This window comes from Mustela putorius, unplaced genomic scaffold, assembly GCF_011764305.1.
Source record: "Mustela putorius furo isolate JIRA1106 unplaced genomic scaffold, ASM1176430v1.1 tig00003972_pilon_pilon_pilon, whole genome shotgun sequence".
Lineage (NCBI taxonomy): Eukaryota > Metazoa > Chordata > Mammalia > Carnivora > Mustelidae > Mustela > Mustela putorius.
Window position 1 is genome coordinate 2,439,877 of NW_025422115.1, and position 27,919 is coordinate 2,467,795.

Sequence of the window (27,919 nt, forward strand, 5' to 3'; positions counted from 1 at the left end):
TTTATGTATTGTTTAAATGCTATCATGTGGAAGTACTGTTCCTGTTAATACAGAATTCAGGGGCATAGGAGAGATAGCCACACTCAAAAAGATCTGGCCAGCAGCACCTACGTAGCTCAGCTGATTAAGCATCTGCGTTAAGCTCAGGTCATGATCTCAGGGTCCTGGGATCAATTCTCGCATCGGGCTCCCAGCTCATCAGGGAGTCTGCTTCCCCCTCTCCCTCTGCCCCTCCCCGCCTCTGTTTCTCTCTCTGTGTCTCAAATAAATAAATATAATCTTTAAAAAAAAAAAAATCTGGTCAGCTATTTTCGGTTTACAAATTAGTATGACCATAACCCCTGGGTGTGCAAAACAATATCAAATTCCCCTCCCCCATGTTCCTGTGCCCTTCCTTCACCTTGCCTAATCCAACTGAGAAATCATGTTAGTACTGCTCTCTTTCTGTTAACTAAATGGACTATTCATAGATACCACTGGTTGGGTCTGTATTACAACAAGGCCACTTCTGTCAATCTAGAACCATATTCTCAGTCAACTGCTGGTCTTAACTTCGATGCGCTCATTCACACTCTTGCCCAATGGCAGGGAGTCCAGTCCTCACATTATACCAACTTGGTGGCTCCTTAATACTCAAACAGAACTCATGGTTTCTATCAAGGGAGATTGCTTTCATTTTGTTTTGTTTTGTTTTGTTTTGTTTTACTATTGATAAGACGTATGCCCTGAGAAGTTATCATCAAAGACCAAGCCAACCTTCCTCCCCACAATCTGACCAGGTATCTGAGTGAGAAATTGACGTATGCACCTGTACAACACAAAGCACCAAAGATCTTGCAAGCATTTTAGTCTCATACTTTTTCATCATAGCTCCAAGACTTTTGGAAAGTACCTCTGAAACTCTTGACCTCTACTTTGAAGATACTGAAAGGTTCTTACAGGACCAAAAAAAAAAAAAAAGAAAAGAAAAGAAAAAGAAAGGAATAAAAGTATGAACGGAATGGAAGACAACACAGTTCATTTTAAATTTTAAAAAATCTCTGCAGTGTCAGAATGCTATAGCCAAACGAAAGCTCACACAATAAGACATTTCTTTAAAAGTGGACTCTTAACTTTTTCCTCACTTCTATGACCACAGGGAAAATGGAATGACTAATTGTGTTTTCACTCTTCAACTTTTTGAAGTCACAAATCACTCATTAGCGTGTTGCTATATTAGAACACTTGCCTTAAAGGGCCAGAAATCGATATAAAAGGAAACAATAATAGAAAAGGGAAAGATTTTTCCCGTCATAATAGGGAAAGGTGTGTGAGCTGGAAAAAAGTACAGTACCGAAGCTCATGACAAGTCATGATAAATGGGTCGTTATAAAATTCATGTTTAGGCAGCACCAGGCCGGGGATAATGCCATTCGTCATGGCAACACGAGGCAGCTAATGAGCCCTCATTGCATATTCATGTCTGTGGCAGGTCTTCTCTCCCTCCCACCCTGAACTAGTGTCTGGAAATATCTCCACCTCAAGCTGAAACTCAGCTAGGCCTTCTTCTTCTCCTTCTCTTTCTTCTTCTTCTTCTTCTTCTTCTTCTTCTTCTTCTTCTTTTATTTGTTATCGTTGCAGCAATTACACTGTAAAAGTGCTGCCCAAGATTGATTGCTCTGATCTGTAGTTCAATTGTAAATTAGAATACACATCCCCCCAGGGACACAGGGCCCCTATTTGTGATTAAGAAAAAAGCCCCATAATAGACTAATAGCTAAAGTTCTCTCTCTTTTACTTTCAGGCAATTAGCTTGATGAAATGGCCTCTTTTTGTGTACCCTGGAAGTGTAAACCGATATCATAATGAAGTATATGATGTTTATTCTATTATTTTCACCTTGCCGGGTATGCAGGAATGCATAAGTCATTGCGGCTTTGTCTGGTACATTTACTGATTCACAAGGAAACTCATTCTTAAAGATGCAGTGTGTGCATTTTGAGGCTTGAGCTAAAGCAACCCCTAACTGTGGGCTCACCGCCACGCAAAAGACTTCCTACTAAAGCAGAAAACACGGAATTTCTCAAGTAATGGGAAGAGCGAGATTCTGGTAGTCAAGAGTCATCTAGCTGCTGGACCCCTCTGGGGTGGGTGAGGTGAGAAAGTTCAAAAGGCAGCTCCCTCAGGCTCAGTGAAGACCCCAGGGTCCTTTAGCAAAGGGTTCTGGGGTGACTGGGCACCCAGCGAGACTCCAATCGACTGTAATGTGTTCTTCGTCTCCTCTAATGAGTTGTGGGATCCCAACGCCATTTCTACTCTTGGGTGGTTGAAGCTGGTCCTACAGAACGTTCTCCACTTTGAAGTGCACTGCGTCCTCCCCCACTCCAAATGTCTTGTCTTTTCAAGATCCAAAACTTTGATCTCCTAAGCTGACAAGAAAACATTCTTTAGCTTCCTACATGCACCAGCTGACAGAGGTTTGGAGCAGCAAGCCAATGAACACAATCGCTTGTCGCTGGCCCATTTCCAACGTCATTTGTGTTGTGCCTATACAGTATTTTAATATTTGTTTTCTTTTCATTCATGAGGGCCTCAAGAGGAAAGGAGCAGGGGGAAAGTGTCTCAACTAGGCAAGAGAGAAATAGGAAAGAAGGACAAACAAAACAAAACTATCTTGATGTAAAATGGTTTATGGTGAAAAGATAAAATAAAATAAAATAAAATAAAATAAAATAAAATAGTTGATAGTGGATTTCTTATTAAGATGTTAATTACCAATCCATGGGCACCTGGGTAGTTCAATTGGTTAAGTCACTGTCTTTGGCTCGGGTCATGATCCCTGGGTCCTAGGATCCAGCTCCCATCAGGCTTCTTGCTCAGTGGGGAGTCTGCTACTCCATCTCTCTGCCCTTCCTCCTGCTTTTGCACACTCTCTAAAATAAGTAAATAAAGTCTTTAAAAAAAAAGATATTAATTACTATTCCAGTTCTATGTTCCAATTCCCAGCCATTCATCAATAACCCAGATGTTGGGGCGCCTGGGTGACTCAGTGGCTTAAGCCTCTGCCTTCAGCTCAGGTCATGATCCCAGGGTCCTGGGATTGAGCCTCGAATCGGGCAATCTGCTCATCAGGGAGCCTGCTTCCTCCTCTCTCTCTCTCTCTCTCTCTTTGCCTGCCCCTCTGCCTACTTGTGCTTTCTGTCTGTCAAATAAATAAATTAAAAAATAATAATAATAACACAGTTGTTACTACCTACCAAACATTTTCTGGGCTTATGTTGCTGAATAAATTCATCTCTGTCCTTTTTAATATGAACTGCACTTGAGTTTCTAGAAAATCATATTTATAGCAAAAGGATCTCATTAATTTTTTTAGTATTGAACTGGATGTGCATTTTTAGATTTGTTTCTATTTTAATACTGATGTGTGGGATAGTTTTTTGTTACATATAAAACCTGTTTGCCTTTCCTCTCAGTTACTCTAGCCACTTCCTGGCTAAATAAAACTTTTTTGAGAAAGTTTATTACTGTAGCCTGAAAAGTGATTCTAAGGTTATAGAATTTCCAAGCATACGACAAAATGAGCTACCCAGAAATATCCCAGGAAAATTCACTTTGATATCTTTCTTGCTAAGCATCAAAGGTTTTGCCAGTCTTTATTTGGGGACTGACTTTCTCTTTTTCAATATTTATATACTGAACTGCTCTGTAAATGATAAACCTGCAGTATAATAATTGTAAATTTTCATTGCTTCTAGAAATGTTTGAATGTCTAGCTGCTACATTGCTGCCATATTTGAAATATGTTATTGTAAACTTTCAAGTGACATTGAGCCTGGGAAGTTCTCATCCACACTCAACAGCATTTACTTGTAGAAACCAGTCGCATTTTTAAAGAGTACATTAACTGTATAACTACAATGCCTGATATTTACAAAGTGCCTGATAAGTTTTGAAGTTCTTTCGTATAAATCACATCACATACATACTTCTATGAGACAAATGAGACAAATAATTTTATTGTCAGCCCAAAGATGGAAGGAAGGCAACAGAGGCTCAGAAAGGTTAAGGGACTTGCCCCAAGTCGCAAGTCGGCACACATGAAGTTGAACCTTGTCTCTAGGCATTTAACTCCAAAATCTGAATCCCTCCTGGAAGGTCATGCTGTCTTCATACTAGCTACACAACCACCATAGGCAGAAGCCCTCCTGAATCTCAAAGCTCGTACAACAAACAAGTCTGTGAACTTTAACTGTATCTGGGCAAGATTGACAAATGAATGTAAAGACACACACACACACACACACACACACACCTTGATAAAAAGGAAGGGAGAAAAGGGATAGAATTCTGTACCACACTGTTACCTACTTACCTAAATATAAAATAAATAATCTATATTTGATTGCTAACATATGTTTAGACTAGGTAGATACCAACCACCAAACTGAACCAATTACCTAGGTAATTCAAATTTGAGGGACGGGGGAAGGGCACTCTTTCCAGGAGACATGGGTTTGTATCTAAATTTTCCAGAGATTTGGTTGAATCATCTCATCAGACTTCTTTCCAAGACCTTTAGACACACCACACCCTCTGTCTTGACCTTACCTCATGTCACATACTCCCATAGAACTAATATATCCCTGACCATCAATCTAGAATTAGCTCAAAGATCACTCATCCATGGAGAATGGTCCCTAACTTCTACCTCTAGCTCTGTTTCAAATGCCTCTTTGATCTGATATTCAAAAATGAACCTCCTTCATCCTCATAATGGCCTCTCCCATCCAGCTATAATCTTTTCCAAGGGTGTGCTAGACCTGTTTCCCAAAGTGTTCCCACTGTCAAGATCATAGGCATACCAAATGCCATGCTTAGAGCCCTGAATTTAGCAAAGCAGCTCTGGGCAGCTCTTTGCCAATGAATGGCCACTATGTTGATGAGGATTGGCCACTACTTTGCTGGAGTGGCCTTGAAGTGGCAACTACATCAGATAAAACGTGCAAAGCAGAAAGAACCCAACAGAATAGGCAAAATCAATGACCAACGTACATCAGCCATGATTTCCTATGAAAAGCTGTTCCTGGGGCGCCTGGGTGGCTCAGTGGATTGGGCCGCTGCCTTTGGCTCGGGTCATGATCTCAGGGTCCTGGGATCAAGTCCCGCATCAGGCTCTCTGCTGGGCAGGGAGCCTGCTTCCTCCTCTCTCTCTCTCTCTCTCTCTGCCTGCCTCTCTGCCTACTTGTGATCTCTGTCTGTCAAATAAATAAATAAAATCTTTAAAAAAAAAAAAAAAAAACTGTTCCTACCTGAACATGAGAATGGCCCCGGAAATGAGCCCCAAACAAATGACCCCAAAATGAAGAGTTTAGAAGTAAGTATAAATAAGTCCAAATCCCAAATGTGACATTACTTAAACTTATGGGAGAAATGAGGGGATGTGTCATTATTTCATTCATTCATCTACTCATCTGTTCAATAAATCATTCAACAAATTCTTACTGAAACTTGCCCTCATGGAACTCTTGCCCTCATGGAACTCACAGTATAATAGGGGAGACACATATATATAATTCTACCACTGAATATAAGATTATAATGCATGCAAAACTATGGATAAAATGGGACTCTTGGTGGGAACTTCACAGAGACAAGTATAGAAAGTCTTAATAGAAACCCGGAGAATGAGGTTATAGATGCAAGTATGGAGAAAGGGTGTGGGGGGCAGGGAGGAGAGCATTTGTGGAAGTAGAATGTGCAAAGGCCCAGGGTAGAACACAGCTTAGCAAATTAAAGGGCCATTTAATGGTCCAGCGAGACTGGATCCCTGGGAACTAGAAATAAAGTGGATTGTGACAAGGCTGAGGACATGGGTAGGCTTGGCCAGACCAAACAGGACCCTGCAGGCTACAGGCCACAGTAGGAATTCTGGACACCACCTGAAGCCCAGTGGAAAGCAGCTGAGGGTCTTCCAAGCAGGAAACGCTGGTAATCACATCTGTAGGAGGCTAGAGGATGTTACATTCTGAATGAGGAACCTCAATTTTTAAGGCATACAATGGTTTTATTTCCCCAACGCTGGCTACCAACCATGCTTTAAGGAACCACTTCCCCTTTACTGTTAGAAAACAGACCTCTCTCCTACCCACGTGCTATGTGAGCCCAGCACCAGGCCTGCCAGTGTTGAGTAGGGAAGATCTGACTTAACAGGTATGATGTCAGAGACCTTTTGTGTCTGTTCTAAGAAACAGTGACTGCCCTTGTGATAGCAAGCCATTGCTCAAATGCAACACCAGAGCTAGAAGACCATATCTAGGCTCTGAATGAAAGGAGCTCGTCCAAAGATCCTGAAAGTTGTCACTCTCAACATCTTAAAATTCCGACTGTGGCTACAGGACATGTCCCTGAGTCCCTTTCCTGCACCCTTTGACCTGGCCAGGACCTACCCACTTTGAGCCCCTGCCCTGTGGAAGGCTCCCTCCTCTTCCAGCATATTTGAGATGCCAGCCTGATCAGACCTAGAAAACAATACCCAGAATTAGGGCAGGATACAGAGGCACCTGGGTGGCTCAGTCAGTTAAGCATCTTCTTAGTTTCAGCCCAGGTCATGATTTCCAGGTCGTGAAATCCAGCCCCGTGTCTGGTTCCAGCTCGGGGTGAGATCTGCTTAAGATTCTCTTTCCCCACAAACCATGAGAGACTGTGAACACTGAGAAACAAACTGAGGGTTTTGGAGGGGAGGGGGGTGGTGGGTTGGGTGAGCCTGGTGGTGGGTATTAAGCAGGACACGTATTGCATGGAGCACTGGGTGTGGTGCATACACAATGAATCTTGGAACACTAAAATAAATCAATAAATAAAAGATTCTCTCTCCTCAGAGGCACCTGGTTGGCTCAGTCAGTTAAGCAGCTGCTTTCGGCTCAGGTCATGATCCCAGAGTCCTGAGATGGAGCCCCATGCGGGCTCCCTACTCAATGGGGAGCCTGCTTCTACCCCTCTCCCCTGCTCATGTTCACTCTCAGTCTCTTTTTCTCTGTGTCTTAAATAAATAAATAAAATCTTAAAAAAAAAAAAAACCTGCTGAAGTCCCAATAAGGTCTATAACTAGGATAACACTATTGAATCCTTTTCCTAATGTTGACAAGGTACTGCGCTTTATATGAGCTGTTATCTTTGAGGAAACTGGGGAAAGGGAACAGGCGACCTTTCTGAATTATTTTTACAACTTCTTTTGAGTCCTAAAACTTTTCAAATAAAATATGATTACTTTTTTAAAATAAAATTTATGCATGCTTACATTTTCATTTTTTTACTTTCTTTATGCTCATATATATTTCTAAAATAACAAAGAGAAAATATCATGATTAGATATTGCTATCCTGCACAACACTAGCATACAGGGAAGGTAATGCCCTAATTCTGGGCATTGTTCTCTAGGTCTGATCAGGCTGGCATCTCAAATATGCTGGAAGAGGAGGGTGGTGAATTACTTTTGCCTGATTCAAGCACATCCTCAAAATGATGTTTTCATAAACAAAGTGCCGACGGCTACGATCTTATCTTCCCTTTTCCTTTTATCCTAATTCAGGTCAATAACAAGTATTTCTGCTCTCTTCGGCAGATTCCAGGTTGTGGAAGAAAAAGAGCTATTACAAGCTACAGGGCAGTGTTAGTGGGAAAAGCACAAGAAGCCAGAGTGCCTTTAAACTTCTACTTTTACATTATCTTTAAAAAAAAAAAAAAGCCCAATTTCAGGAAAAGATGTTTCAAATAAATAAGGCTGGCATTTTCACTCTAACAGTGTTATTGAAGTTTTTAAATCATGTGTTCAAGAGCCCACTGTTGGTTATATGGGTAACAATGTGGGTCATTACATCAAAACTCTCTGAAGCACAGTAGGCAAATTTTCGACAGTCAGGAATCTGAAAACTACCAACAAGTAATTCATAGGCATGTAGATCAAGGTAAAGCTTCAGTTTGGCTTAAACATGTAAGTTCAAAAAAGCCTCTGTCAGCATAAAAAGCTGCTGTTTCCAATACCATGCAGTTAATAAGGTTCCTGCAGTCCATACCGTGAGAATTATGAATAAGCCTGTACACATCATAAACATAAAATCTAATTCAAAGATGAATGATATCCCCCCATATTTATCCCTCTTTTTCTGGAAACTGCATACCCTTTAGTAAGTGTACCTAAGAAGCACACCTGCTCAGAAGTCGCCCTCGTTTTGTGCTAACTTGCTTAAACTGAGTTCAGCTCAAGGTATGGCATGCAACATCATCTTAGCGACCCACAGGCTCGTGCGGAAGAGATTGGGCAGGATAGAGTACGATCACCAGGTGCAGGGGAAGAATGCCTGTCTGATTGCTAGAAAAGCTCATCAGGGAAGGCCATCCATCTTTACTTTTTCAGGATAACATCCCCAAGCTGTAAAGACAGATTCACTTAATAAAAAAGGAGGCAAAAAAATGCAAAAATGTCCTTAATGTTTGCCTTATCCATTCACAAATCAAAGGGAAAAAAAAACTATAATTACCTCGGGCTCTATCAAGACTACGAGATTTCTTCTGCACAACCATTTCTGTGGCAGGAACAAAGCTTTATTCCAAAGAAGGGGTGTGTGTGGTGGAATCCACTTTAAAATATCCCAAAAGAGATTTTTAAAAAAGCACAAGATTCTGTAGCTCTTTAATGCTTGCCATAGGCCAAATCGTACAATTAGAATCAGTCACTTTAAGTGCCAAAGTCATATAATCCTAATAGATCACTTTATAATGTGAGCACTTTTTAAAAGTCGTATTTAATTTTCCATTACTACTGTACTGAATGCTAGCCGTGTCTGTCCATTCATAGACTCTTCTGCGCAGAAAGGGAGGGCACCGCTGGCCTGCTGGCCGAGGCCCTGCTCGATTCTTGCCTTCTCAGAGACCCTGCTTGGAATTCCACAATACACCGTTTTGTGTTTATTTTTAAGCAGTTTATTTTTAAACACCGTTTTGTGTTTTTTTTCCCTAATTGTGTTTATTTTTATTTCCAAACCAAAGGATGATGGTTCCTTTTGGTTTCATAATTATCTTATTAAAAAAATAATAATAATAAGGATCGAAGCAAAAGCCTCTGTGTTGGGCGGGTACCCGCGCGCGTGGGCACATGCGCGGGAGTGAGTGTTCAGACACACGTGTGTGGCTTTCTTTAAGAAAATGAAATGAAGCATAAAATAAGCCCTTAACAGTAACCTAAGGAATAAAACAAAATCATTTACAACACATGGGATTGTTGCAGGATATGTCAAGATTAGATGGTTTAAGGGCGCTATCCGGAATGTGGAAGCAATTATAATGAAATTCATGACTCATTAGCAAACATTCCATATTGTGTTTCTCATTTCTGGGTCAATGTTACTGGGAAATATAGACTTAAGCTTTAGATGTTTCATTGACTTTGGGGTGCGCTTATAGATAGTTGGACCATACAGGGACATAAAGCAAAGACTCCAGGATGAAGTCCTTCCTTTCTCAGACGTAGGCAATTTGGTCCGCAAGCTAAGGATGAACCAAATAACCTCGAAAGCATGTTGGGAAGAATTAAGTTGATGATAGGAAGGTTGTCTGCAAATGTAAAGTAGGACTTGCGTGGTGCAAACATGAACGGCCGGATGTCGGGGGGATTTCGCATACACGCTGCTTGGTATGCAAAATGCCTGGTGAACTCAAGTACCCAATACTGAACATAATGGGAACCAGATGTCTAACAGAGAGAGAAAAATATTTTATAACAATAAATGTGACATTGACTCTTAAAGGGTTTCTCTGCTTTTAAACAGCTTCCCTGTCTTCTCTCCCTCATATTTTCAAATGGTTTAAAGTAGATCGTGTAAAGAAATTATTCTCGTATTTGTAAAGAAGAGCTATCTAACCTGCCACGGGCTTCGCAAATGCATACAGGAGGAGAAACGATCTGAAAAAGATAATTTGGGGGAATTCATTCATTTGCGAAAGCACTGTGCTCAGCAATGCAAAAATGAAATTAAGGCCAATAAAGCATGATTCCTCCTGCCCCTTACAAACTTGAACTAGACATGAGGCCTTAAGATGTGCACAGCTGTTACGGGAGCATGGCAAAAACAAGCCCTGGGCAAGGGACACAAAGTGCCCTGAGAATTCGAAGGAGCAAGAGGAAACTCCTGCGGTGGGACATTCCACGAGGAAGGGTCATCCTCTGTGGAACCCACACACACCCTCTCCCCTGCCCTGCACCAACGCAGACCCGTGGGGCTCTCCTGCTCTCCCGCTGGTCACTGCAGTGGACACCCCGCCACCCTGCTCCGTCTGTCAGCCTCTCCTGACCCCCTCCCAGAACAACTCTGCCTTGGCCGTTAGGGTCGCCATCCTGAAGCCTGGATGTCATCTGGCGATCAAGTGGTGAGCTCTGTAGTTGAGCCTGGGGTCCACTTCCCACTCTGCCACTTACTGGTTGTGACCTTTGGAAAGTCACTTAACCACCCTCCTATCTGCCTTTTCCCATCTGCAAGGCTAGGGTCATAAAAGCACATGTCCTCTGGGCTTGATGTCAGGATTGAATGAGATTCTGCGCACAAGGTGCTCCGCCAGGTACCACCATGAGGTCAGAGCACAGATAATACAAACTTTTTTAGCTCTTCTTCTGTCAAGCATCAGAACTGGTTTTTACAACAACAACAATCTCAATTCCTTATTTTGGTGTGACAGGTTGCTTAAGAGCTGATGCATACATGCCTCTCCAACTCTTTCCCCCAGTTCCTTCTGTCAGATGCCCAACTCTTCTCCAATCTTGTCTGTTTGTCCTCACTCAGGCAGGGCTGAGTGATGTGTTCCAGTCCCCATACCTCTGCCCAGCATGGATGGTCCTCCCTCCACCTACCTACCTAGCATATTTTTGCTTACCCCGCAGTCCTCTGCTCTAGCAGACCTCTCTGTGTCTTCTCTGAGAGCCCGTGAAAGAATAAATGCCCCCTTAGCTAGGCCTACGGTCAGAAGCTCATGGCTCATACAGATAGTACACATAAGTAAAGCAGCAAAGGGTAGTACAGCAGGGAGTGGTGGGGACTGTGCAAAAAAAAAAAAAAAAAAAAAAAAAGCGAGAGAGAGAGAAAGAAGAGAGAGAGAGAGAGAACCGGTACCATAGCTAATGGGTCAGCCACGCCTCACTGTTGTCATGCTAACATGAGGGCTCCATATTGCCAAAACTTCCATTTTTTTTTCAAGGTGAGACAGAAATCTACATTTTTACCTGAAATCTCTAGTTACTCCTTGTTAGCAACTAAAAACGTTTCTAAATGCTATAACCTTGGACCCACCAAAACCGTCTGGAGACAATTGGGCTGATTGTGCAGACTGTGACTCAGGGATTTCCTTCCAGATACACTTCTCCATTCTGGCGAATTTAACTATGATCTATAATTGTTTGTGTATCCCCTTGTCCAACAGACAATGCTCCCTGAGGCAAGGAGCATGCTGGTTTTGGGTTTTCTTCATCTTTCTGGTGCACAGTAGAATGGGTAGCTCAAAGAAGCATCTCAGTGAATTTCATATTGTTATTTCCTGAGCCTAGAAACCAGGGTACATGAGATGGGCAGGTGCAGGATTGTTCCTATTAGGTCAAAGGGTCAAAGTGTTCCTGTTTCAAGTAGTCCTGTTTCTAGAGAGGAAAGGTTTTCTAGATATCATTCAGCCTGGTCAATAGGTGACTTCCTTAGAACTGTCTAGAACTCTTCCTCAAAGCTCCAAAGACCTCTCCAGGGTTAGCAATGCAAAAGCCAGCTCTAACAATATAAACCTATCCTATAAACCTATTTCTGTATATAAACTTGATCTCCACCTGGTATGTGAGTAAGTACATGAATGAGTGAAATCTACCTGAAAAACCCCAATTTGAATATCAGATGTAAAAACATTTTAAAAACTATCAGACATAACACTGTGTGAATTTTGTTGGAAGGTGAGCATTCAGCATTCTCTGGACACAGAGAGGTACACGTTGTCTCTGAAACTGTGGACGTGAAAAAAAAATGGGAAAGGCTGGGCTGCGGACAACTTAGAAAATTCAGTGAAAGTAGTGACAGTTTTGAGCTCTTTAAATGTTTATAATCTGTGACCCGATGATGCAACTTGTAGGCACTTATCTCAAGAAAATAACATGTAAATGTTTGAGGATATTTGTCAGAGCTTTATCTCTAATGCTGAAAAGTATGGGGGCTGTTTCATGAGCAATTACAGAGGATTTAGGATTACGGTAATTAATAATTATAGGCAAAATCTATCGAGCCCTTACTTTTGTGGCACGATTGTGTCCTGGGAACATTCGATTTCATTACATCACTGGACCACATCCTTATACCCATTTAACAGATGGGGAGCCTGGGACAGAGTATTTAAATACATTGCCCAAGTCACATAGCAAACTATGTGTCAGGCATTTGGACTCAGTACTATCTAATGCCAGAGTTTAAGCAGCATGTTTCACTTTCCCCATAAATATTCAAACATCCACTGTTGTCACTGTGTAGGCCCCAAAATCATAATCTCGAAGAATATCCAATGACACAGAAAAAACATATGAATCAGAAAAGCAGGTTGCAAAAAAGTATCCCCTTGCTCAGATATTGTTAGGGGGAAATGTCAGAATCCCACAGACACAGTTCCACCATTAAGGGAGAATTTAAGATATGAATAAGAGGTTAGAGCACAAAATTCACCACAGAAATTCATGCCAGGATCCAAGGAATGCTTCTAGACTCCTGTCTTCTCTACTTGTCTCTTGCAAACCACCATCTCCAATAGAGTTTTAGGCTTCAAAGTGAAAATTCTAACTCCACCTTGATGTGCTATCATGGGTCCAGATCCCAATATTATCTGATTTACATTAAGGAAAGGGCAGGTACCGGCCTAGTGAGGACCTGATGGCCCAGACTTGTCCAGTTAGCTGGGGTCAGAGGCTCTGGTTTTGCCACAGTTGTTTCTATAAAATAGCAAACAACTTGGAGAAAAGCACTGCCCATCTAAGTAGCAATTTTTTTTTTTTCTGAACAAAATATGGAGGGAAAAGAGTAGCCCACACAAAGGTCTTAACAATGTTTATATCCACAATATTGGTTTTCTTGTTTTTGCTTCTTTTGTGTGTTCTAAATTCTCTACGGTGGATATATATCATTTTTATACTAAGAGGAGACAAGGACTTAAACATACATGAGGATTTAAAAGTGAAGGTCTAGGGGCACGGGGCGGGGGGCCTCAGGTGGTTGAGCATCTGACTCTTGGTTTCAACTCAGGTTACGATCTCAGGGTCCTGGGATCGAACCCCGTGTTGGGCTCCGTGCGCTCAGAGTCTCTCCGCCTCTCCCTCTGCCCCTCCTGCTCATGCTCTCTCTCCCTCTTATTCTCTAAGATAAATAAATAAATCTTTTTATTTTTAAGTGAATGTCTCTAGTTAGTAATATCTGGAGAACAGAGACTGAGATGCAAAGAAAACGTTTCTTTTGTAATGGCGGGATATAGGAAACTCTTACCAGAGAAAGGTCAGCAGCTGAGCAGCAAAGCCCACCGGAGAGTTTGTGGCTGTGGACAAGGCCTCACCATGAAGATAGTACACCATCAAAGCTGTAGCCAATGGAGATGCTGGATGTTGGACAAACCAGGGCCCACTGCCCTGGGACACTGTGCGGGACAAAGGGCACCGAGGATAAGACAAGTCAGAGCAGAGAAAAAGGCATGAGCTACACAGAATATAGAACACGGTTTTAGAAGGCAAGAGACAATGGCCACAAAGAGGGAACCCAACATGAAGATACATATTTCAAGCAGTCAAATGAGGAGGGGGACTGGGAAAGGCAGGGAGAGATCTCGTCTGAGAAATGGCCGTAGAGAAGCAAAAAGAAAGGAAACCTTTTTCATGCACGGAAAGCATAGTGGTGACCAAGGGGGAGAGAGGGATGGAAAGATTTTGAGGACCACAGAAGAAGAATGTTGTTGAAAGGAAGGATGGTTTGTGGAATAAACATGAGGCAGGGGAAGAGAAAACGGATAACAGGATACAAAGTTATAAAGAACAAATGTTAGGGCTTGAATAAAGTTGGCTAGAACACCCACTCCAGAGTCAGGGAGTGTTAGCCCTCACCATCTAACCTGCTCTAAAGCTCTCCAAAAGAGAAGAGGCCACAGGCCTTCCTACCTGCCCTCTGCCTATGGCCTCTCCACACACGAGTTCCTCTTGCTCCCCATTTGGCACATTTTTTGCTATCACCTCACATTCTGGGGAATGGATACTTCATTCCTTTCTACTGATTACTTAACTGGAGCATAGCTCCAACTCAATGAGAAGTTTCTGAAGGGCTGAAGGTTGAGAACAGGTGACATCATGATTGGACATTTTAGCAGTTTGAAGGCGTAGCCACAAGTTCTGGAACATTCCTCAAATGCACAGGAAGGGTCTATGGGCCTTCTCCTTGAATCTGAGCTGACCGGACTGACTGGTGGACCCATTGTGTATATGCGTGGGCCAGACCAGAAAGGAGGGCTCAGCCTCTACCTCGTTCTCTTTGGATCCTCACCTCTGGAGCCCTGAGAGGCTGGGAAAGGAGCACAGCGATGAGCTGCTGTGAACAGTGACCAGGCATTCCGGCTAGTGGCCCCAGCTGAGGTTCCAGCAAAGGCCAGTGTGAGTCCCCACGTGTCAGTGGGAAAGCCTTAGAGGTGACCTGGGCCACCTGCAGACCTCATCCTCACAAAATAAGACCCACCTGCTGAGCCCAGTCAGCATTCAGCACCATGGCGGATAATAAAATGTTGCAGTTTTAAGCAAATAAATTTTAAGGGGATCTATCCTACAGAAATAGAGAACCAGAACAGACATCGTTGATTCTCAAAATATCTGTTAAATTTAATTTAACACCAAGGAGCACTTGGGTGGCTCAGTCGATTAAGCATCGGACTCTTAGTTTTAGCTCAGGTCATGATGGGACGGAGCCCCTCCTTGGGCTCCACACTGGGCACGGAGCCTACTTAAGATTCTTTCTGTCCCTTGCCCTTTGCCCCTCCCCCTCAGCTAGCACAGGCACAAGCCTGTGCACGTGGGCGCGCTCTCTCTCTCTCTCCCTCCCTCCCTTTCCGAAGAAAAAAAAAATTTTGTCAATTCAACAGCAGATAAGGAAAGGCAGCATTATCTCACGATCTTTTCCTCTCCCTTCGTCTTACCCTCCAGGCACTATCTTCTCCGGTCCTTCCTCAGGTTCTCCGTGTACCCTGGTCCCCTCCCCACCCCGTTTTCCTTCTCTCTATCTCCAACTCTGGAATTCTCCCCTTTTTTTAATGGCCAAGGGACCTGTAGAAGAGAGAGCCACGTTCTCGCCATACCTATAAAAGGCTTCTGTTTTCTCTTTTTGGCATGAACAAGCTCAAATCTTTAAAAAATATATATATAATATAATAAAATAAAAAAACAACAACAAAACGCTGTTCCCATTTTTCTGTTCTTTACTGACTTTAGTCCTCCTTCCTGAATGATCTCTAGGTCTTGTGCACACTTTTTAGGTTGTAAAAACCACGAACAAGATATTCTCCCCAGGGATGATATTGGCTAGACTCTCGGCCCCTTCTGGAAAGCACTATTGTCTTGGCCAGCCTCGGACTTCTTGTAGCTGTCCTGTCCATCAGCTGTAGGAGTCCGGACTCGCTTCCCCAGCCAGGACACCGGTCTGCAGGCTGCAGCTGCGTGAGGGGCTTGAGTGGGAAGATAGCAAGCAGGGTGGTCAGGACCGCTGTGAGGACGGCCCTCCCCCGGCAGCTTCAAATGAGGCCTCTCAGGAGGGGTGCTCAGACGCTGTGGCCCGGACACCACCTGGTCACCCTGCTCAGAGAGGGGGTGACCCGCACAACAGCAGCTGATAAAGCATGGAGGCTGGGGAGACAGGCAAGAACCAGACCAGGGAGCTTCCCCACCTCCTCTATGGAAGGAAGGGCCTTCCATCTGTGCTGTCCCTGAGGGGGTAGCCTTAGCCACCCCCTCAAAATGTCATTGGTGACAGGCCCAGGTGGGTGCCCATGGCCAGATTCGTGGCCTTGCATACCTGCACAGAGCTCTGGAGAAGCACCCAGTGGCTCCGCAGAGAAATGGAGAAGCACCCCCCAGGAATGGCAGGCACATTGCTACAGGGACCGCGTGCCGGGCTGGCAGACTGCGCCAGCGGACGGCAAAGTAACATCATCTCAGGTCAAGGAGAAAGCCCCAGGGCCCAAAATAGCTGCCCTTCCCAGTTGCCACAGGGTCTAAAATTATACCATTGAAGATTTATTCCTTCGCACACCTCACTTTCATTGGGGGCCGGTCCTGTGCGGGGTGGCTGGGGGGTGGGCCGCGGGGAACCCACGAAATGTCTTCACGTGAAGGTGTAAAAAGCCCTGCCAGGTCCACAGAGTTCTGTAGGGGCGGGAACGGTGGGAGGTGTTGAAAGGGGAGGAAGAAGGCAGAGGACGTGTGAGTGAGGGAAACCAAAAGGAAACTTCTCCTGTTTCAGGGTTTTACCCAGAAGGATCCTTGCTGGCAGCTACCTCGTAAAGCCAAGGCCTGAACAATTTGCCAGTAAATTTGAACCATGCATGCAAACAATGCTAATAATTTATTCCTTGAAATGCCTTTCTAATACATTATTATGCAGGGCTGCACATGCTTCTACTTCAAACTGCCTAAATGGAAAAAAAAAAAAAAGGTAAATTAAGGGGCAATTAGAAAGAATAACAGGAGAAGCATGGGAAATGCTATAGGTCTATCATGCCAGAAGACAGGGGGAAGCTCCAAGGAGGTAATCAGATCATTTCAACCAAAGCCTCCATTTTCTGGGGGAAGGACCCCCTCAGAAATTCAGGGAAAGCCGTTTTTGTGTATAGAAGTTTGGTTAACCTGACCCCGGAGGACCAAGCAGTAAACAAAATAAAAACAAGCGATCGCTATTGGAAATACACCTCTGGTCCCCTGTTTCAACTAGCAACAGCTCTGCCTGACTCCATTATTATGTTTTTAAATTCTTACTTTAAATAATTTTTTTTTTCTTAAAGTCGGTGCCACGCCAAGCGGGGAGCCTGATGCGAGGCTTGAACTCAAAACCCTGAGATCAAGACCCAAGCTGAGATCAGGAGTCAGATTCTTGCTTAACTGACTGAGCTGCCCAGGCACTCCCCACCTGATTTCATTTTTACAGCCCTTAAGAAGTAGGCAATATTTCAGAGGGGTAACCCCTCCCCCTTCTGCCACCACCTTCGTTTAAGCCACTCCAGGGACAGGAAGTGAAGTGCCACGGGTGCCACTGATGAGCTTTATAGGCAGAGGCAGGGATAAAAGTGGGGAACAGGGAAACCAAGGAGTAAGGCAAGAGGAAAGAAAGGGTGTGCAGGGCTGAGAACAATGGGTTTCCTCCCAAATGATCACATTTCGACATCATTTGGTACTTTATAAAGAACTAGCTGCTACATCATTTTATCTCCAATGTTCCACCCCTCATGAAGCAAGGAAATTTTTTTTTAAGATTTGATTTCTTTGTTTGAAAAAAGAGAGCACAAGCAGGGGCAGGGAGTGTCAGAGGAAGAGGGAGAAGCAGGCTCCCCAAAGAGCAGGGAGCCCTATGCAGGGCTCGATCCCAGGAAGCTGGGATCATGACCTGAGTGAAAGGCTTCACCGACTGAGCCACCCAGGCACCCCACGGAAATTTTACTCCCATTTATACGAATGAGAGTCCTTCGGAGGAGATACCAGGTGACTTCCCTAAGGTCACCCTAGAGGAGTACATGGGGATGTGGGAAGGGCTTGACACCGAGTCTAACTAACTCACTCCCATGTTTTCTCTACTCCAACAGTCTTTGAAGTTACAGGGTATAGGGATCCAAGAAACATTACTCCTGGGTCTATGAGTAACTTTCAGAGTGATTTCTAAAGCTACGATTTCCCTCCTCAACCTTGATTCATTCATTCACTCACTGGAGAAGGATGTGAGTCTTGCCTCACTGGGGACAGCGTCTAGGAATGTGGGTTCACCTTCATGGAGATGTCCTGTAGATAATTCCTTGATGGCCAACCCTTTCAAGAGAGCTGCTCCCTGACCATGTAATTGGAAATGACCCCTGCCATCCTCTGCCAATCACTCTTGTCTAATTTTCCCGTAGTACTTACCACCACCCCAAAGTCATGTCATTCATCTTTGTTTACTTTATTGCAGCTTGTCTTCTCTAGAAAATGAGGTCCTTCAGAACAAGGACCCCCCTGCCTCACTCGAAGCTGTCTCTCCAAGACTTAACAAAAACTCCCATGCGCAGTAGGTGCTCAATAAACATTTGTCCACTAAATGAAACTGAATGTCAAAGAGGCCTTTCTTCCATTGCCTACTATGTGTCCAAAGTAGTGTGAGGCCATTTACACCAATTATCTCATTGAATCAAGATGACATAGGCCAGCTGGAACACAATATGAAGAAGGCAGAGTTTTACCAATGGCGAGTGCTTGGAAAGATTAAAGCTAAATTCGTAATGCCTGTACCCTATGCCCCTTAACGCAAGAACAAGGGCCATTTTGTGACGTTAAAAGGTAACAAATTTAAAATGAATAAAAGGAAATACTTTTTAAAACAGCGTATAATCTACCTGTGGAATTCACAGCTGCAGGATATTATCGGGGCAAATAGTCTAGCAAGATTCGAGAAAGGATTAGACATTTATATGAATAGGAAAAATATTGGCAGTTACACTAACTAGGTTAAAAAGTTACAAGGCATGTCCGTCCTGGGCTCCAGGGCATAACTGTTCACCAGCTGGGGTGAGGAAGGAATTTCCCCTCGTGATGGAGGCTTGCATAATTGGCCAGATGCACATTGGCTCGTATGTTTGCCTTAACAGAGGCAGAGACCACAGCCCTGGGGAAGTTCCTGGAGAAGACAGACCAATGACCTCTTACCCAGGTATTCTGGACCCTCTTGCGCAATCCCAAACAACAGGTAGCAAAGACCCATAACATCTTTTAGGACTCGTACCTGAAAATGTTACCATTTTGGGAACGGTGAACAATAATTTTCTCCCTCCTGATGATGAAAATATTTAATGGAATGAGATCAGGCCAGCAGTAATCCCATTAGCAACACAGCCAACCGTGCCTGGAGGATGCCTGAGCATTTCCCAACCTCAGCACATTGGAGTCCTGAGAGAATCTCATCCAAAGGTCTCGTCCAACCACTGGTCACATCCGTCTAAGACTGAGCCTTGCACACGTGCCCTCGGTACATGTGTGTTTAATGTCAGTGCATTTCTGCAGGTGTGGAAGGGAAAATTGCTCCTAATACCGTCCACTCACACTCCAAAGTCTTTCTCGGTTATACTGCCAGGCACAACCGTTGATTCTTGGTGATGTGTGGTATGCACTTTTTCTTTTTCATCCTAACATGGAAAAACCAAAAGGCCATTGTTCACCACGCATCCAAACGCAAGTGTTCACAGTAACATGCTGTCACATTAAAGAAAACAGTGAAACTACGTTATTTATTATACTCACTTTATTGCCCTTACACAGGTGTAGGTAGACAAGGCTCTGAAGAAATTGTATCACTGTCTGAACTGCTAACGAAAGAACATTCCCCACATCGTGAGACAAAGAACATTCTGCAAGCCAAAACACAGAGAGAAATTTTCATTTAAATCCTCAAACCAGCTATGAGCGTAAAAAACTTCAAAAGTAAATAGACACAGAACAAAATGTGGCACACATATAAATGGATATGTTTTGATGAGAGCAACACCATAGATGGCATTAATATTTTCTTTTTTTTTTTTTAAGTTTTTATTTATTTATTTATTTGTCAGAGAGAGAGGAGCGAGAGTGAGCACAGGCAGACAGAGTGGCAGGTAGAGGCAGAGGGAGAAGCAGGCTCCCTACCAAGCAAAGAGTCCGATGTGGGACTCGATCCCAGGACGCTGGGATTATGACCTGGGCTGAAGGCAGCTGCTTAACCAACTGAGCCACCCAGGCGTCCCGGCATTAATATTTTCAAATACGTTCTCACACAAAATATGGGAAGAACCGCCGGTCTAGGCCATAGCCATCAAGGGAATGCTCAAGTCACTCTGGGCAAAGTCCTTTCCATGTAAATGCAAGATTTGCTCCCTTATAAGGTTTCCTTCCTTAAGTTGGCAGAAGAATCTTCAGCAGATTGTCTTAGTATAAGATCAGACTTCGACTACCTAAGAGAAAAGACCTTAAACACTTAATTGTTGCTTCAGATACCGACCTGGCACTTCACGGGCTGGTTGCAAATAAGCTTTTTCAAGTTTTTCAAGTTCTCTGGTCTAAGTTTTTTTCTTTACTCTTCCATGTGATTACCAAAAGACCAGAGCTTGTCAGATATGTGTTTGCTGGGGCTGGCTGTTTTTGGTTTGGAGATTTGGAGTTACTTTTTGGGGGGCGAGGGGTGGTGGCTAATATATATATATTTTTTTTACTTAAAATTATCCACATATCATGAGGAATGCTAAGTTAAGAGTGTGAGCTCTGTAGTCCACCAGGATGGGGTTCAAATCTCATACTAGCTGTCTGATCTCAAATAATCCAATGAACCTTCCCCCTTCCTCATCAGTAAAATGGAGAAAAAATAAAATCTAGCTTCATCTAGCAAGCACACCAGAGGGGGCAGTGACTACAAAGGATCTGACACATTGCCTGTCACATTTTCAGTAGACAATGAGTGTTATCTATTATTATGACTGCACATGGTTTGCCCATATATCTGTAATCCTGGGGAGTACATATCCTCTTCCGATGTTATAACATCATTTGCATACCAACATCGAAAAAATATTTTATAGTTCCCTTTCCCATATTGTTAGGTTTATATTAAGGTTCTAAGTACTGTACCAAGAGCTCAAAGAACATCTCTGAGGGGCACCTGGCTGGCTCAGTGGGGAAGCATGTGACTCTTTTCTTTTTTTTTTTTTTTTATTAACATATAATGTATCATTTGTTTCAGGGGTTAAGGTCTGTGATTCTTCAGTCTTACACTATCCACAGCACTCACTATAGCATGTGATGTTTGATCTCAGGGTCACAAGTTCAGGCCCCATGTTGGGTGGAGAGATTGCCTAAACAAATGAAACTTAAAAAATAAATACATTAATTAATTTTAAAGAACATCTTTGGGCATTCTTTTTGGTACTGAAAATGGATTGATTCCCAGGAATGAAATTATTTGATCAAGGGTTATAAAAATTTGTAAGGTCTTGACACACACTGCCAAACGAGTTTCCAGAGAGGGTTTAGAAGGCATAACCTACCACACAAGTTATGTGAGACTCATTTTTACCACCACCCGGTGAACAATGGGAATTGCCACGGATCAGAAATAAAAAGGAAAAACATTAAAAAATCACAGAAAGACCTTATACAATAAGCTATTGTCTTTCCAGATCTAGCCAAAAAAAAAAAAAAAACCAACCTGCTGTGAATGGTGCAAATTTTCATGCCCTCCACACCTACCTGTTTCCCTCCAAGCCCTTTCTGGAAGGACTGCACTCCGCCTCTCAGAAGTGTCCCCTCCTCCAGCCACATACCTCGTAGTTTTCCGGCTCAGTGAAGTCCGAGGGGGAAGGAGCAGATTCCTCTTTGCTGCAGACGCGCCCAGCGGTCCCGTGAAGGTCGGCCTCGCGACTGCCCGCCGCTGGCATGGAGACGGCGTAGTCAGGAGCAATCCCAAAGGAAATGCGACCTGGGGAGGCTAATACATAAATATTTTCTTGCAAGGTGGAGTGAAGTAGAACGACACAGCCCACATCTGACCACAAAACATGGAAGGTGTAACCCAATGAGGCGTATCACCTGAGCTCTGAAAGGCATCATTGGAGGAGGAACTCTTGGTTTGTGCGGTTTTGCCAGAGACCTAAATACCTGGGTTTGTGGGAAGAAAGAAAGAAAAAGAAAAAAGAAGAAGAAGGCAAAGAAAGAAAGAAAGGGGAAGGAAGGAAAAAAGAAGGAAGAGAGGGAGGAAGAAGAAAGAAGGAAGGAAGGAAGGAAAGAAAGAAAGAATGAATGAGAAAGAAAAAAGAAAGGCAACACTTTGGTCTGTGATAGTGAATTTACCTCACATAAAAGGTGAGCGATTGACAATGTTGAAATGGAAATTTTCTGACTCAGGGTAACCCAAAAGAGGCTTTTCCTTGCCCCTTCCACACGAGCGTCCTGATGACCCCTCTTTAAGACTCTTGAAACAAGTCCTGAGGAGTCCCGGAAATTCATCTGAAGTCTGTGTGAGCATTTTTCTAAGAAGAGAACCTCTAACCCCCAACTCATCCGCATAAAACTGTCCAAGGAGAAATCTCTCCCAAGTTGCTCTCACGAATAAGGCTGGTCCAGCTGCTTCTCCAAGCTCGGTCGCAATGCAGGAGTCAAAGAACAGGCACAAATCAGAGCTGGACTCGTTCAGCATCTGTGGATTGCATGGTGTCATTTGCTAAATTCCAGAACCCAGTGCTGGTTAAACAGGCTGGGAGGATTACTTCCTCCAATGATGAGGAGCACCGGCATGGCCTTTGGTCCTGGCTCCATGGATGTCTGCACACCTGGGTACAAAGCACCCCTACAGGCAGGCAATAGGGCTGGAGATCTAAAGACTCAGCCTCGCATCACTTACCCTGTGGGACCTTATGTGAGCAATCAACCTCTCTGGGCCTTGGCTGCCTCTCCATTAACTGGAAATAGCAACACTTGCCTTGCTCCGTGATTGGGGGTGGGGGAAGCCCCAGTGTCTGGTACTCAGAAGTTGTAAGGTACACACGCGCGCACGCGCACACACACACACACACACACATACGAATGCGTGTGCACGCACTTGAGTTTTTGAAAATCAATTACTCCTCTCCATCTTTATAGCTCACGAGGTGATTTTTGAAAAGTCAATCAAGAAAGGAAGGAAAGAAACAGACTTTCCTCTTCAACAAGAAAAAGCAATTAAACGTCAAATATTAACTGTTCCTGGGAGTAAATTTTTTTAATGGGTTAAAGGCTTGGCCATTACAGGCCTCCAATATGTAATTTCTAAGAAAGGACTAGGTAATTTTTTTTTAAATTAAGTGGAAGATAAAGCGCCGGAACAAGTGTATCTGTTCAGAAACCACTTTTTTATCCATTTTCCGGAGCTTCCCAATTGCATCATGCCTTTTAAGAGACCCGATCTGTTTAAACAGCACTTTATTTTAAACCCTCGCTTGTGAAAAGCACTGATTTATGATAGGGCTGATTAAAGCAATGGTTTCTTAAGCAATAATGATTTCAATAATAGGACTTTCACCAGTGTGCATTATTCTGATTCGCTCCCCACTTCTTCCCTAAGGGAGGGAGTACAGGTAGGTGGGGTGTAATATCAAAAAGCCCCTGGACAAATTCAGTATCAGAAAGGAACGTATAGCCAGGTAGACCGACGTACCCTTTTTGACGACGTGAGTGCCTTGTATTTTAATCTGCTCTGACAGACTCAAACAATTCCCTAAGGGGATCCTACCCGATATTATTAGGGTTATTTAGAGCTCAGATCCTCCTCTACTCCCACTGGGGCATATGGAAGTTGTAGGAATATTCATACTACAGACTCCCTCCGAGCATCGTACCTGAGAGTTTCCGGTCTCGGGCTGAAGGAAACAATTAAGCTCAGTGTTAGATCTTTAACTCATTCACAACTAACTTCAATAAAACGTACCAAATATCCTCTCCTTACCTGAGGGCCCATCCCATGGACCAGGCTGGTGAGGAAGACATTCGTGTAGGATAGATTCCCATTAAAATCCCCAGCAGCGACTAGAAGGGAAAATTCCAATGACACCTTGACAGTTTTTCTTCTTTCATCAAATCAACTTTACAGATCTCTTCATTTGGTGCTATTAATTGGACTCTTACATGATTTACATCAAGCTCTTAATCTCAGCAACGCTATGGTGCTGTAGTCTTTAAAGGAGATGACCAGCAAATGCTTTATGCATGAATCCCTCTGCAAAAAATCACCTTAATACATTTTTAAACTTTTTTTTTTCTTTCGGAATTTAGAAGTCCCAAGACACAAATGAAAGTGTTTGGGTCCAGCCATTAGAATTTTCAGCTTAGTCCTTGAAAAATGATGGGCCTAATTGCTTTACAGAAGAAAATCAGATCAAAGTCAAGATTCTTCCTTTTTTAAACTTTGTAATTATTTCTCAGACGACTCCTTGAAAGGCCTTAAAAATACTTCCATTGAAATGTATATGGGCTTTTTCCCTCTTCCTTTCAAATATGCTCTGTCATGACTTTGACTTTGCCATGTGGCCTTCCACTGCCTTCTTTGATGGCACTGCCTGAAAGGAAAGTTCTCAAACATCACCAGCACGGGCAGGGTACAGGGGCAGACAAAACAGGTGGTATACTGTGCTAAGAACTAGGCATCGCACCGTTTTATTCTGTAGCTCAGAAACAGGCAATTACAGGAAACCCCATTTCCTTCTTTGCGTGAAATTTCCAGCCAACCCTTAACACACAGACCTCCTTTCTGTCCTCTCCTTCCCAGCCCCTCTCGATAGCAAGCCCCCATTCTGCTTCCCAGCAAGCATTAAATTGAAGCTAACATGCTCCAACTTTTCTGGACCCTGAGTGTTAGGAGAACATCGGAACCTTCTCAATTGCTTTACATGGCATCCAGTTCTCCCAAAGTTACGGACTTCCTTGGTTAGAAGCGACCTTGGTGATTCTTCTCCACTCCCTTTATTTGATCAACGAAGGGGGAAAGACCCAAGGAGAAAAAGTGACTCGCCCAGGATCCCACAGTAGGGCTCTGCAACTTACCCTCTAGTGCTCTTCCCGTATCCGCTCACAGCCATGGTGCAGGACCAAGAGCAGTTCTCCAAAGTAGAATTTCACTGAGGCATCACCCTTCAAACAAATTTATTACAAAAGCATTGATGGTCCCCCATTTTGTGTTAGATGCCCTTCATCTCCTGAAATTCAACAATGACTGGAAAGCATTCTAATCTTGATTCAGTCACCTGCTAATGAATCTTCCTCACTGACTGTGTGCATATAGCAACCACGGACTGAACACTGCAGAGACCATGAAAGCAGGGAGGACATTTAGAGCCTTCCTCCCAACTTCTCGCTGGTGAGGAAGACATTCGTGTAGGATAGATTCCCATTAAAATCCCCAGCAGCGACTAGAAGGGAAAATTCCAATGACACCTTGACAGGAGGGAACTGAGGCCCTGAAAGCCTTGAGAGCTAGTTCATGTCCCAGATAGGTCTAGAGCCAGTTCATGTCCCAGGAAGGTCTAGAGCAAATTCGTGTCCCAGGCGGATCTAGAACCCATGATGCCAACCATTGAGTCATGTTCTCTTGGCTTCAGTACATTCATCTGATCCAGAATGCAACCTACCATGGGGGCTCGATCAATTGCATTGATCATCAGCCTCTTTTTTGTGACCCTTCCAGTAAGTTAGTTTGTCCCTAGGCGCTCCTCCAACGTGCCACTTTAATTTGAGGACTACTCTCAGAGTACTAAAGTCCACACAGGGTACGTTCGCATTAAAATCCCGACCAGTGGGGCATCTGGGTGGCTCAGTTGGTTAACCTCCAACTCTTGATCTCAGCTCAGGTCTTGATCTCATGATTGTGAGTTCAAGCCCCACACTGGGCTTCGTGCTGGATGTAGAACTTATTAAAAAAAAAAAAAAATGTCACGAGCAATTGGATGAAGGTCCCTGGAAAGCAGAGTTTAGCTACAGACACACTAGAACTACAGTGACCGGCACCATATGCATGGGAACAGCATCCACCCACACCTCTAATATATTCCAGATAAATCCAAAGAACTGGTGTGATAAGCCATGTCAACAGAAACACCAGGGTTGGGTTTGCACCTTCACCTTACTAATGGAATTTTTAGGGTTGCCACAGATATATTTAAAATAGTAGCTGCCATTTATATATATTTTCAATAATCTTATAAATCAACAATTTTCCATAATCTTAGCTGAAACTATAAATGCTAAGTGGACCCATTAAAGAAGAAATGTTAGATCTTTTTTTTTTTTTTTTTTTTAAATGTGGTCTTCCAGGAAGCTGCCTCTGGACATAACTGCAGAAAATTAACACAATAAGTAAGGCATTATCGAAGAGCTATTAACTGATTACACTAATAAAAACCAAATGGGGGCCTTAATTCTGTCCCTCTGGGAGAGAAGGACAGATAAAATAAACAACAGAAAAGAACACGAAGTAAAGGATAATTGACTTTAAACAATAATAATACAGAAACCTCCCACCAAGCAAAAAGAAAAGAAAAAAAAGAAAGGAAAAAAATTAATCCAGATAGCTCCCTTCACTTTGGGAAAGATAGAAGAAAAATCTTATCCTGCCTTGTTAAGACCTAAGTGTGGCACCAAAAAGGGCGTTTTCCAGGCTAACAAATTGGAAAATTGGAAAGGTGGGATAACAAGGAAATTTTTAACGCCTGGTGCATGGCCAATGACTATTTTACATATTATCAAAATGAGGAGCTCTTCTGGTCCTGCTCAGAGGTGGCTGACATCTAAATAAGCAGAGCTCGTGCTCATCAGGGCGGGATGGAAAGTGGGCTCCCGTGATGCTTGGCATTCACAGAAAGGGCCAAACCAGACAGAGAAGAGGCTTGGGCAGAGGCTAAGGGTCTTCAGAACCACCCCCACATACAGCACTGCCTGTTGGCTAAGTCCTGAATTTTTTTTTTAAAGATTTTTATTTATTTATTTGAGAGAGAGAGGGAGAAAGCATTTGAGAGAGCATCAGTGAGGGGCAGAGAGAAAGAGAGAAGCAGTCTCCCTGCTGAGCAGGGAACCCAATGCAGGACTCCATCCCAGGACCCTGGGATCGTAACCTGAGCTGAAGGCAGAGGCTTCACCGACTGAGTCACCCAGGTGCCCCTAAATCCTGAAATTCTTGGACATGCTTGGGATGAACTCTGTGTACCAAACAAAAGTCTTTTCTTTCCATTTTATTATCTCTGACATGGTCTGTCCCCCTGCTTTCAAATGGAGCCAGAAGCTTACAGTTTCTCTCAGGAAGTGCCAGATAGGTGCCAAGTGTCCTACCAGATGCTTTACACTCATCATCTGTCATGCTTACATTATACTTTGCAAAACAGGTGATGGCCCCAAACTTAGAGTTGTAGAAGTGAAGTCTCAGAGTGATAGAGAGACCATTCAACTTCCCACAGTTATTAGGCCTGACCCCTCTCCCAAGGCACACACCCTTCTCCCTCCCCATAGGTGACCCCCGCCATTGCTAACTGCTACTGTCACTCTTTTTCTCAGTCTGTTTTTACATATTGTTCTAACCCATCTAACCCATGGAACCAACCGTCTTTGCATGGCATCTGCAAAAATCCCAGGTGATTTTTGCTTTTCACTGGCAAAAAGTCAGCAAATTCTAATGAAATCATTCCAATGTGAGAAAATAGTTCAGCATCTTCTTAAAATACAAACATTAAAAAAAGAAATTCTTCCACAAGACACTAACTTTTAAGCTGGCCAAAAATAGCCTGGTTGTTTCATATGATATACTAACTAAAACAGTAGTGGTTCCAATTTGTAATGAGTGTGTTGGCCTGAGAACTGATCTCCCACAGTGAAATGTGGGCATTAAGAAAAGAAGCATCAGTAGGTAAGAGGTGGGGTTATCTGTAAAGAGATAGAACACTCTTATGTATGAAAGGGTAAGACTTGGGGTACCTGGGTGACTCGGTCGGTTAAACATCCAACTCTTTTTTTTTTTTTTTAAGATTTTTTTTATTTCTTCATTTGACAGAGCATGTGCACCTGAGCAGAGGGGCAGGTCAGAGGGAGAGGAAGAAGTAGACTCCCCACCAAGCAGGGAGCCCTATGTGAGGGCTA

At 43.4% G+C, this 27,919-nt stretch overlaps 1 long non-coding RNA gene across 1 annotated transcript in view; it reads right to left on the minus strand.

Annotated features, from left to right (window-relative positions):
- The window catches only part of LOC106006576, a 66,437-nt gene extending 39,629 nt beyond the window's left edge, over positions 1-26,808 (minus strand). The window contains exons 1-5 of the long non-coding RNA XR_006603931.1: positions 25,232-26,808; positions 23,748-23,852; positions 21,592-22,463; positions 19,544-19,650; positions 19,029-19,428 (exon numbers count right to left, since the gene is read on the minus strand). This is a non-coding gene — a long non-coding RNA (uncharacterized LOC106006576). The remainder of the gene's footprint in view (positions 1-19,028; positions 19,429-19,543; positions 19,651-21,591; positions 22,464-23,747; positions 23,853-25,231) is intronic.
- Positions 26,809-27,919: the final 1,111 nt, after the last annotated feature.